Source organism: Argentina silus, assembly GCF_951799395.1.
Source record: "Argentina silus genome assembly, chromosome: Y".
In the NCBI taxonomy this organism is placed as follows: domain Eukaryota; kingdom Metazoa; phylum Chordata; class Actinopteri; order Argentiniformes; family Argentinidae; genus Argentina; species Argentina silus.
The window spans coordinates 23,481,510-23,494,524 of record NC_139654.1 but is presented as its reverse complement, the minus strand read 5'-3'; positions in this window follow the sequence as shown (position 1 = coordinate 23,494,524).

Here is a 13,015-nt window from a genome sequence, read left to right as displayed (position 1 = left end):
ATGGACAGCAGACGGGTCAAGAGTTGGTTTCTTGAGAAGTGGCTTGACTCTGGCTGTCTTTAAGGCAGCTGGGACAGATTCTGTGGATAGAGAGGAATTGATTAAGCTGGTAAGGAACGGAAGGAGGTCTTGGAGATGGGTTGGAGAAAGGGGGAGGGGATAGGATCGAGGGGGCAGGTGGTTGCCCGCTTGGATGTGACTAGTTTTAGAACATCATCAAGGGAGAGGGGGGAAAAATCTGATAAACCAGAGACAGCGCAGTGGGTTTGGGAGGAGAGGTAGCAGTGTTGGAGAGAGGTAGAGGGAAAGAGTTGCTAATGTCATCAACCTTCTTTTCAAAGTAGGTGACAGTCATTGGTAGACAGGGAGGGGGGAGGAGGTGGGTTGAGGAGTGAGGAGAATGTGGAGAACAGTTTCTTTGGGTCAGAGGCAGAGGGTTGAATTTTGGAAAGGTAGTAAAAAGCTTTAGCAGCTGATGCAGATGAGATGTAGTTGAGGAGGAGAGAGAGATAATGGTCGAGGTCATCAGGGAGGCCATTTCCTCTCAGCTGCCCGGAGCCCTATTCTACAAGCTTGCAGGGTTTCAGACAGCCAGGGAGTGCGTGGAGAGGAGTTTGCACACTGTCTTTGCTTGCACGTGTAATACATTTTAATTGGTGCTACGTTTCGGTCAGAGACCTTCGTCAGGCATAAGGTTGTGGTGGGAAACAGGGGGAATAAATATAAGGTCACATGACTAATGAAATGGCAACAATTGCCACACACCCATCAATAATCACCTCATCATTTCATAATTGCAATAATTACAAGTAGAGTATACTGTTAAGTTAAGCAATAACAAATAAGACATTATCTTTAAAGGCACCCTATATGCAGGATTGCGCCCTCGTTTCATTGGGAATTGCAATTACAATTCAGAATATTGTCTCCTCCTCTCTCCCTCCCCTTGCTCAATGCAAAATGGTTCTAACTGAAACAATTAATCTGTCAATAATTTTCAAGTTTTTATGCAGCGAATGTCTTAGTTACATGACTTTGAAACAAACAAAGGACCTGTATTTTTGAAGCATCATTATTTTGTGACATTTTCATGGAGAAAAAGCTACATACAGCAGGCCAGTGTTTAAAAGGTTCATGCTGCCAACAGTGGTCTACCTCAATGCCGCTGCTGCAGCAGACACAAGTTGTGAAGACGTGTGAAATGCTGCCAAAAGCCACCACAAGGTGGTGACGAGCTGTGAAGGATGTTTGGACACACATAGAAGCGCCAATAACACTTGATAACAAGTGCAAAGTTCCCAATTATTCTTTGAGCAAAGGGAAATGGGAGAGACAATACATTTTAGCAATGACAGAACAAATCTGTCCCATTTCTGCCACTCTCCATGCAGAACAGGGGATAGAGGTGGTCATCTTTTATGCACAGCTCTCTGCAAATAGCCAAAGGGATATGTTGATCTGGTTATTTACACAGCCATCCTAAGCATTCATTTTGCAGTCATTGTAGGTGTCGTTATCAGTTATTGATCGCAGTAATTGTCCATAACTCCGAAAGTTTTCTTCCTCTGTTCACTGTGGGGGGACATGCAGCGTTCGGCCTGTAGAGGGAGCTACAGGACCGTGGCCGGGGTTTACGAAAACGAGGCTTCGTTGCGCACCTGTTGCGAATGAAGCCTCGTTGAGGAAATGGTTTAAGATATGTGTGCCTCTGCTTTGGGGGGAGAGGCTGGAAAAGCCAGGACTGGAAAGTCAACAGAAGAAATCATAACTATTTTCATCATAAACGGGACATTCCCTTATCACCACACTGCGTCCGCCTCTCTGTGAGCAAGGGACTTGTTACATTCACCTGACCAGGGCACAAATAGAAGCACCAATAATGTTTGATAACAAGTGCAAACAAGCACAAAAAAATGTGAAGCAATAATGACAAGGAATAGACACACAAATACAAGTTATTTGTTGATCAAATTGGACACTACTACCCCCCTACGCACATTGACGCATCAGTGTTTGTTCATGCTCAACATTCTAATTACTTGGTGGTACGTTGGCAGTCTATTTCTAATTTAGAAATTCTAACAATGTTAAAATGTAAAACAAACCTAGCAGGCAGGATAACAGAGGAGCAAAGGTAAAGGTTTATTAATTGAAGTCAACGCTGAAAGTGTCATTAGAGATTTAGCTGAAAAATTCAGATTGCCTCTGGAGGTGGTCTTTCAGTGGGATTGAGACTGGATAGAAAAGTAGCCTATATAGGACATGAGATGACAGCTGTGACAGAGATGCCTGGACGTTTAATTCCCCCTTCATCTCCCCCCACCCATTTGTTAACAATGGCCAGGGTGCGAAGTCTCTTAATGACCTGCTTCAGGTTTTCACCCCCTATTTTGGTGGGGTAAAGCGGGGTGGTAGGTTGGCAATGGCATTATGATAATAAATGTGTGCAAAATTGATTATAGGCTTTGCATTTGCCTTTAGAGTCTGCTATTGGTGTCTGTGAACATGACTACCAAAGAGACATCAATGAAAGTCAGGGAAGCCATTATGAGGCTGAAATATCAGAAGAAATCTATCAGAAACATAGCCAAAACCTTAAACTTACCAAAATCAACAGTTTGGAACATAATTAAAAGGAAAGAAAACACTGGTGAGCTCAGAAAACGCAAACGGCCTGGTAGGCCAAGGGAGACTTCTACAGTGGATGACCTCACCACTCACCATGATTAAGAAAAAATCTAAAAACAACTGTCCCACAGATCAGGAACACTTCACCAGCAGAAGTACAGAGGCTACACTGCAAGGTGCAAACCACTAGTTAAACTAGTAAAACAGGATGGCCAAGTTACAGTTTGCTAAAAAGTATCTAAAAGAGCCTGCAATAGCCCACAATACCTTCTGGAAACATAGTACAAATAAACACACCAAACTATGCTATCTGTTAATTACAGATTATTTTGTAGGGAGTAGGGTGCAGAATCAAACGTGCTTTACACCTAATCAGCTGGATTTCATACCTGCTTTGTCAATGAAATCATTAGTAGTATGACACACCCTTCTTAAGTAGTATGACACACCCTTCTTCTCTTTTTAAGAGGGTAGGGTGAGAACTGGTTGCCAATAGGAGGCTGTTTTTGTCAAAACTATCAAGTAAAGTCACAAATTCAAGTAAGTCACTAGGACTGGCAACAAAACAAGATCTTAGAATGTTAGGGGTTTGTATTGGGATTGAATGAATACAACTTAAAAAAGGAGCAAAAATAGATCCCATAACTGTGCCCTGTACGTAGAAATCCCTGTCAAAACTAAAACAGTTGTATTTAAGGACATAGGAAGCAAAATCAACAATAAATTGATTGGGGAGGGAGTCATTTTTTGTCAGCTAATATAATGAAACGCTTTACATGGAAAGACCATAGATCATGTAGACCAAATTTTATGCAGATTAGGAGGAGAAGATGTTGAAAGACTGCCTCAACATTGAAAACACAGAATACATCATGAGCATTCCTCAGACTTTTCAAAATGACAGGAATCACTAACAAAACTCTATTGGTCATATGAAACATGTTAGATATATGTGTAATTTCCTCTGCAGCAACACAACAGTTTTCAGGTTTGCAATGAGATGAAATAAAGAGATCTGAAGGTTGACGTGTTTTGGAGAGGGTACTTTATTCGATGTTACAAAGAAATTATGTTTCAGGCTAGCAGGTTCTCTCTCTCTCTCTCTCTGAGTCTCATCTCCCAGAGAAATTATATAGACTTGCAATGGAATTTGGCCTTGGAGGCTACAGGTGTTATGTCTCTGCGTTGTGTATTTGATAGGTTGCTATTAGGCCAGAGGTGAGGGGCACATAGAATACTCAAAAATAGAATACAGAAATCATTGGACAATTCTAACAGTCCACCCTATGATTATTTTAAACAAAGTATAATAATCAAGAATTACCAAAATGAACAATATAGACATCAAAACATAAAAAGTATAAAAGTATAAAAAACAAGAACTATAAAAAACAGCCAGAATAAAAAGTGATAACATTCCTTCATTTACTTAACCCCCCCCCCCCCCTGTTGTCTCTAGGACAACATCCTCATACAGACTCGCCGTCAGATTCTGGAACTTAATGCCATAAAACCCAGGGAGGGGTGAAGGCTACTTCAGCTATACAGCTAGAAAAGTTACAACAGTTGATTTATTCTTTAGTGGGAAAACAAAGTACAATAATCAAAAATAAGGAAATACAAAAATGAAGGATAAAATCACAAAAGATATTTTAAAAAACCAGCAAGCAATGTCATATAAAAATGAATCACTGATACTTCTAACAAATACCAGGGTTCTCAGATTGTACTGCTCTTACCATATGTCATGTCAGTCTTGATGACTCTTAGTCTACACTGTTGTTATACTGTGTATGCATAAATATGACAACTTTCCATAAAATGTGTTTTTCACTGATCTATCAAGTCATCTCTGAAGCACACTTGATAGGTGACACGGTAACGTTGAAGTTCCAGGAGTGATGTCAGTTAGAATTGGTGCAGCTCACAGCTCACCCTGATTTGGACAACTCCACCTGAAAGACAGATAAAAAGGAACAGCAGTAACTCGGTTTTTTTTAAGGTGTTGTTATTATTGCTCATTGCTCAACAATACATTTCCCTATCTGAAGCATGGATGTTATGTGACATCAAATGAATGATTCCCCATTAACACCGTCTTCACCTGGAGTAGGCCCCCACAGCCTATTGCTCATGGTTCTGTAGCTCCAAGGCTTGATCCACCCCAGTATGATCAACGAGTTTACAGTGACTGACGTGTATCCATTTTGATTTCCCCTGTACTTTAACTGCTGTGTTGGTTATCAACAAAACCTGATAGGGACCATCCCATCTAGCTTCTAACGTAACACTTAAAATGAGCTAAAATGCAAATATGTCATCAACAAATCACTCATTAAGTTGAATTGAGTCCATCTTAATGCAAGGATAATAGTTCATGTAATTTTGGAATTAATATCGTTGTTTTTATAGGGTCCCTGATTTGCATAGGAATCAATTACACACTGTGTGGATAAGGATGTCACTACCAACTCAGCAAATTTCATAATTTTCTCTTGATCCTGACACTCCCCAGTCCCTGCCGGTGACAAACATACCCCTAACTTGATGCAGCTACCACTATTCTTCACACGAGAGATGGTGCGGAAACTGCATTGCATGTGCTGGATTTGCACCAAACTTAATGCAAACTTAAACAAAGATATTCATTCCAAAATTACATGAACTATTATCCTTGCATTAAGATGGACTCAATTCAACTTATTGAGTGATTTGTTGATGACATTTTTGCACTTTAGCTAATGTTAAGAGTGTCATAGCAAAGGGTCTAAATACTTATGTACATGAGGTATTTCTGTATTTAAATTTTAATAAATGTAATGACATTTCTAAAAACTTTCGCTTTGTCATTCTGGGGTATTGTGTGTGGATTGATAGCAAATTATTTTAATTTAATCCATTTTAAATTCAGTCTATAACACAACAAAATGTGGAAAAAGTGAAGGGGTCTGAATACTTTCCGAAGGCACTGTATACGGATAACGCATTTTAATCACTAGTTTCTAGTGACAACTCCACCATTCCAAGTGAAGGTTTAACATCAGTCACACGTTATTCACTCATGCGTGTATGCTTGTTCGGGATGGCGCAAGAGGACTCACCGAGGCTTTTACAGCAGAAAGGATAGTCTGGAAATCTGGCTCTCATCGGTCTCCACACAGTAGTTTTGGCCCAACTCCCGGGAACTGCACACTGTGCAGTTGGGATAGGTTGCTACTAGGCCAGAGGTGAGGGGCACATTGAATACTCAAAAATAGAATACAGAAATCATTGGACAATTCTAACACACATCATGGTCATTTTTTCCAAGTTCTCTGTTTGTGCCCTGTGAAATATGCGGTGCAATATAGCTTAGACCCCAGGCATGGCTGCACGCAGCTATATGTTATAACTGTTTTTGTTTGATATTGTAACGACCCTGTGTAAGGTCCGTTAGCAGCTCTGCCAAGCTCTCTTGGTGTTGTGGCTAGCGCGGCCGGTTTGTAAGCGGAAGGTTGCGAGTTCGATACCCGCTTAAGGCAAGCTGCTTTGCCCCGCCGTTCGCTACATTGGTGTCAGAAGTGGGATGGCGCCCGTGAGGCCATCGGAGAGGCGTGTCCACGTGAGAGACTCGTATAGTGAAGCGTGAGGGCACGCTCTCCCGAACGGAGGGAATAGTGTAACGACCCTGTGTAAGGCCCGTTAGCAGCTCCGCCAAGTGAGTTAATTATCTTGGTGTTGTGGCTAGCGCGGCCGGTTTGTAAGCGGAAGGTTGCGAGTTCGATACCCGCTTAAGGCAAGTTGCTCTACCCCGCCGTTCGCTACAATATTGACATTTTTTAATACATACTGTGACGCCCGCCGTGCGAATGAGGGCGCACGGGAATGTGGAGTGGTGATAAATGGGGTGTATATCTCGCCCCGCTATGTCTCTGCTGTCGCCTCTCTCTCTCCGCGCAAGATCTGTGGCATGCCCATATATGGAGTTCCGCCGGCCAGGGCGAGTTCAGCAGGAGAACGCAATCAGCGGAGCGCAGCTGAAACAGATCAGCGCGAGTGGAGGCAGCAGAAAAGGAGGACTCAGACACACAATAGGGGGAAGTAACTTCGGTGAAAGAAGGTGATGAGAAGAAGAGATTTAAAAGCGCTGTGTTTGACCCATTTGTGTAGGAGAACCCCGTGGAAAGTCTGACCGTCTGAGAGCCCGCCTGTGTACCGAACTTCGCCTGCCCGACTACCTCATCCTGGATCGTATGACTGCCCGAGCCCGTGTACCGAACCCAGCGCTTGACCACCGACGACGTATTGACTCCCGATTCTCCCTTCCCCGATCACCTCCCTTCTCCCCTCCCCGACTCCCAAATAAAGTTAATTAATTTGGATCCTGGTGCGGAACTCACGTCTTTTACTGTGTTTGGTTCAGTGACACTCCCTCGCGCCCCGGAGGGTGTCACAATACATATCACTGTACAATAAGTCTCAATTTAGTTTTAGTCAATTCCAGAAACATAGATTATACACTTCATCAGGATAACAAATGTTAAGAAGTTTAAAAAATGAACATGATACATACACTCACCGGCCACTTTATTAGGTGCACCTTGCTATTACCGGGTTGGACCCCCTTTTGCCTTCAGAACTGCCTTAATTATTTCTCTGTGGCATAGATTCAACAAGGTGCTCGAAACATTCCTCAGAGATTTTGGTCCATATTGACATGATGGCATCACGCAGTTGCTGCAGATTTGTCGGCTGCACTTCTATGATGCAAATCTCCCGTTCCACCACATCCCAAAGGTGCTCTGTTGGATTGAGATCTGATGACTGTGGAGGCCATTGGAGTACAGTGAACTCATTGTCATGTTCAAGAAACCAGTTTGAGATGATTTGAGCTTTGTGACATGGCGTGTTATCCTGCTGGAAGTAGCCATCAGAAGATGGGTACACTGTGGTCATAAAGGGATGGACATGGTCAGCAACAATACTCAGGTAGGCTGTGGCATTTAAACAATACTCAACTGGTACTTAGGGGCCCAAAGTGTGCCAAGAAAATATCCCCCACACCATTAGATATTTGCGTTAACGAGCAGTTGAACAGGTGTACCTAATAAAGTGGCCGGTGAGTGTATATCAATAATGGGATAATGTAACAACGCTAGACACTCCATGCACTTGAGGTTAAAAACAGAACTAGAATGAAAACATTAAAAAACAACAATGAATATTTATTTAAAAACAGATAGTAGTAAGGTAGAAGTAAAAGAGTTCAGACCATGCTGAAAAGGCAATTACAGCAAGAAAACCTTTTCTTCTTACAAATGTTGAAAATGTCCAACTATTCTCTGTGTTATCGACGGGTGGGTTGGCAACATCACATAAAAAATCACAGTTCATGCCGCTGCTATCCTCAAGTCAGTCACGACAATAATGAGAGACTTCCCCCCCCCCTTACTGAATGGATACAAGTTGAAAAATGTTTGTTCTTAAAAGATCGGGACATTTAAAAGAAGATACAGATTGGTAACCAAAATGCCAGACGTGGTTACTGTACAGTGAAAACTTAAAGATGGGAAATACTCAAGTATTGTATAGTAAAACCTGGTTCAAGTTCAATTGTACAGAGTGAGTGGAGAAGTCTTTATGGCAAGGGCTAACATGACGTGTCACATCTATGCTAATATTATAGCTAGGAACCGCTTAGCTAGCTACTATCTAGCATAACAATGTCATTAAAGACAAACAAGTGCTTTATTGGGCACATTTTTGTTGATAATACTTTGATTATAAGCCAACAAAACCGATGCGCATGCAACCATGGGGCAAAAACAGATGTTGTGTTTGTTAACAACCCACCTGTCTATGGAATGCATCCTCAAGGAAAGTATTTTTTTTTACTTCCCTTTGGTTAGGAATCAATGGGCAACCTTGTTACAATGTTGGATCATGACTGTCAAATAATGACATATAGAAAACGTTCCTTTAAAGTCCACATGCAACCTTGTCACAATGTTGTGTGACGACTATCAAATGCTGATTTTCAGAAAACCTGTGGTAAACAATGCAGCAACATTGGATGATGACTAACTAATGTTAACACATTCTACTGGTCAACATTTGGTTTGAATGTTGTCCCACAGTTATTTTCCATTGTCTCCCTATGGTGTGAATCAACATCCTTTTACATACATTTAGGATTGGATTTAGACTTTGCTGCACCATACCATTTCCTGCCATGATATACAATGATGCAACCAAAAAATAATGTATTACAATGTCGGTTTTTCTAAAAACAGGTTACAGGTTGAGGTGTTGCCAAGGTTAATGTAAACCCCATATCACAGCAGCCTTTGGTTGCTCTGTTGTTTCTGTTTTGACTAAAGCATACACTTCATGGAATACAGCATAATCCTTAACAGCAGAGAAAGATCATAGATAATTCCCATCCATAGCAAAGGGGGGAAAGGCAAACTGAATTTGTTATCTGAAAAGACAGTGAATTGTTATCAATCCCTCTTCTATTATAAGACAACACTGGGTTTTCACTCCATCTCTCAGAATGATATCGACACATACTATACAACAATAATCTGATCCAATTGGACAGTATAGTGCCCTGTAAGTACAGTAGAAACAAAGAGCTATTATCTGTGCATATTTTTTAGGGGCCTTCACTTGCTTTACACTGCTGACAAAGCTGACAATGATAGCCTAACTGTATCTCGCATACACACAAATGGGTGAGAGCATATCACTAGTTCAATTGTGCATTGTGGGTAGTCAAGAGAGGCGATTGGCTTAATGGAATGGAACAAGTACATGGAGTACTCATCTCCTTACTCGTCAGGAGACTATATTGGATCTGTGGAACTTAACTTAACACGTGGCACGATTAAAGCTGACACGGACAAGGGAGTTTCTTTGAATAAAACACACAAGACTTTATACTGTATGTTGAATGTATCTGCAAACTCTTGGGTGCAGATAAAGGGCTTGGTGCAGAGGGTATTTTTAGAAGAGAAGCTATACATTTTCTCTCATGTATCTCAGCCGAGATTGCCTGCATTATTGCCAAAAAACAGTGCCCTTCGCTCTATACTCCAACAGTTTGGATTTGAAATCAAACAATTACTATGGGGTCAAAGGAGAGATTCTCAGCTTTAATTCACCATTTAGAAAGTACAACCTTTTTTAAACATACTCCCCCTATTTCAGGGCTCCAAAAGTATTGGAAAATAATATAATGTCCAAATAAAGTACTCGCGTTTAGTATTTGGTCGACAATCCTTTGCATGCAATAACTGCCTGAAGTCTGCGACCCATTGACCCCACCAGACGCTGGGTATATTCTCTGGTGATGCCATCTTCAGTTGTTGTTTGTTTTGACGTAGTTCTGCCTACATTCTTACCATCAGGAAATGAAATGCATGTTCAATTGGATTTAAATCTGAAGATTGACTTGGCCAGTTAAGAACTTTAATTGCTATAGCAGTTTGTTTAGGTTCATTTTCTTACTGTATGATGAAGTGACATTGAATACAGTTGGAGGCATTTAATTGTACTCTAGCAGACAAGATGTTTCTGTACAATTCCTCAATTAAGACAAGTGAGTCAGTTCTTGTGGCAGCTGTACATGCCCAAACCATAGCACCCCCTTTTTTTCTCCAAAGTTTCCTCTTGCAATCACTCTGGAGTAATATTTGTCTTATCTGTCCACAAGACCTCTGCAGGTACTTTTTAGCAAACTGTAACCTGACCATTCTTTTTGAGGATAATTACTGGTTTGCACCTTGCAGTGAAGCCTCTGCAGTTCGGCTGGTGATGTATTCTGAGGATGGTAGTCTCTGACACATACACGCCTACCTCCTGGAGAGTGTTGATCTGTGGGACTTTTTTTTTTATGGTGAGCATTCTTCGGTCATCCACTGTAGAACTCTTCCTCGGCCGACCAGCCCGTTTGCGATTGCTGAGCTCACCAGTGCTTTCTTTCTTTTTTAATGATGTTACAAAGTCTTGATTTTGGTAAGTCTAAGGTTTTGGCTATGTTTCTGATATGTCAGCCTCATAATGGTTTCTTTGACTTTCATTGACGTCTCTTTGGTCCTCATGTTGACAGACAACAATAGCAGACTCCAAAGGCAAATGCAAAGCCTAGCATCAATACTAGACATTGATAGCTCTCTTATGCCTGCACAAATTATGTGACTCACTGGCTCACTACCAGAAACACCTGTGAAGCCAATTTTTCAATCCATTTGGTGCCCTGAAATAGGGGTAATATTTATAGAAAGGGTTGTAATTTCTAAATGTTGAAACCAATCTGAAAAGCTGAGAATGTCTACTTTAACCTCATAGTAATTGCTAAAATTACAAAATCTAAATTATTTAATTATTGTCTAAACTGTTGGAGTATGGAGCTAAAAGAAGACAAAATGCATCCTCTTTCCAATACTTATGGAGGGCACTGTACATCCTTTCCTGTTGGAATTCCCTCCTGAGCTTACCTTCCTGCGTCCTTTAGTCTAATAATACAATTCTTCACATTCTTCACTCGCCTTTGCATTACAAGAATGTACTGATGTACAGATGAACAGTCCTCAGGGTGTTTTGGAGAGATTTATCTTTGCCTCACAGCAATAACTCAACAGTATGAGTTATTAGCATTGAGTTAGTCCTTAAGAGACATACATATTGTACAGTACAATTATCATGGGATGTTGCACTTGATTAAGAAAGGTGATTGTGATGCAGATTAGTGTGGTTCATTAATCTATCATAAGAGCTGAAAGATATATATCCAGGTTACTGATGAGCTGTACTAATCTGCAATAGCTACAGCAGTCGTGTAAATGTATACACAGAGAGATTAGTGGGTTTACTCATTGATAGAATATTTGTTGACCCTGGCAGCAGTTGGTTTTGAAACAATTTAGGGCACTTTCATTTGTGTTGTTAGGGGTTACAAATGTAACCCAGATTCTCTGAAGGAGATGAGGGAGACCCCTCACAATCACGCCTGTACAGGCTGAGGACGACTGCAGGCACCTAGTCCCGCCAAGTTCCAAGCCTATAAAGGCTCATGCATAGCACGCTCATTTATTCTGCTAACCACTTTTCACAAGCTCAGTGCAAGACGGACAATGAGGTGAGGGGTCTCCCTCATCTCCTTCAGAGAACCTGGGTTACATTCGTAACCCCTAGTTCTCTTCAGTCAATTCGGTTTACTATGGGACCCTGCAAAACGCACCGATTGCCTGGTCTGAACAGAAAGGCATGAGGAGAAACCCAGCTGGCTACAGAGACACCCTTGAACAGGGCCCATGACACCACCACCCGCGATCCCTGACAATTGTAAGCCTAACAATCTATCCTACAATCCACTGGGAGCGGCACTGTGCAGACACAGCTTTCCCTTGGCAGGGTTGGCAAAGCAGACAAACAACTGATCAGAAACCCTGAACGACGCCGTCCTGGCCATGTAAACACGCAGAGTGTGTACTGGACAGAGGGACTGGCTCCGGAGGGGAATGGAGCAGTATGGTACGGCTGCGATACGCCATGGAGATGACTTTGGGAACGAACGTGGTGTAAGGGCGTAACATAACCTTAGAGTTACCAGGGGCAAACTGAGAACATGTAGGATGGACCGAAAGCGCACGCAAGTGACTTGGCCGTGGCCAGCGCAAGTAACAACGCATTATTAAAGACAGCATCTTTACATCAACAGTCAGAAGAGGTTTGAAGCGATCACTAGAGGGCGCCTCAAGAACAAGAGACAGGTCCCACCAGGGGACACTCGGTCTTGCGACTGGACAAAGAGGTTGCACTCCCTTCATAAAACGACTGACAAGGGGGTGTGCCCCAGCAGTCATCCCACCGAAACCTACATGGCGCGCTGAGATGGCAGCCAGGTAGACTTTCACCGTGGAGAGCCTTTACCCTTATCGAGTAGGTCCTATAAGCAGGAGAGGATCACAGAAAGAGGGCTCTGAAGGGCACAGTTTCTCTCACACCACACCTCAAAGAGCCTCCATTTCAGGTCGTAAAGACCCCTGGTAGATGGCACCCTGAATCGTGACAACCATATTCGGAGGAAGGCCTTCCAAGACTAGGTTGGACCTTCACAGGCCAAACCCATAAGTGCATCAGCTCGGGTCGAGGGTGGAACAACTGGCCTTGTGCTTGGGACAATAGGTCCCTGCCTAACAGGAGGTGCCCAGAAGACCCGTAGAGCAGGTGAGCTACAGTGGGGGAAATAATTATTTGATCCCCTGCTGATTTTGTTTGCCCGATTACAAAGAAATGAGCGGTCTATAATTGTTATGGTACTTTTAGTTTAACAAATAGAGACAGAATATCAACAAAGAAGTCTAGAAAAAAAACATTATATAAAGTTATAAATTAATTTGCA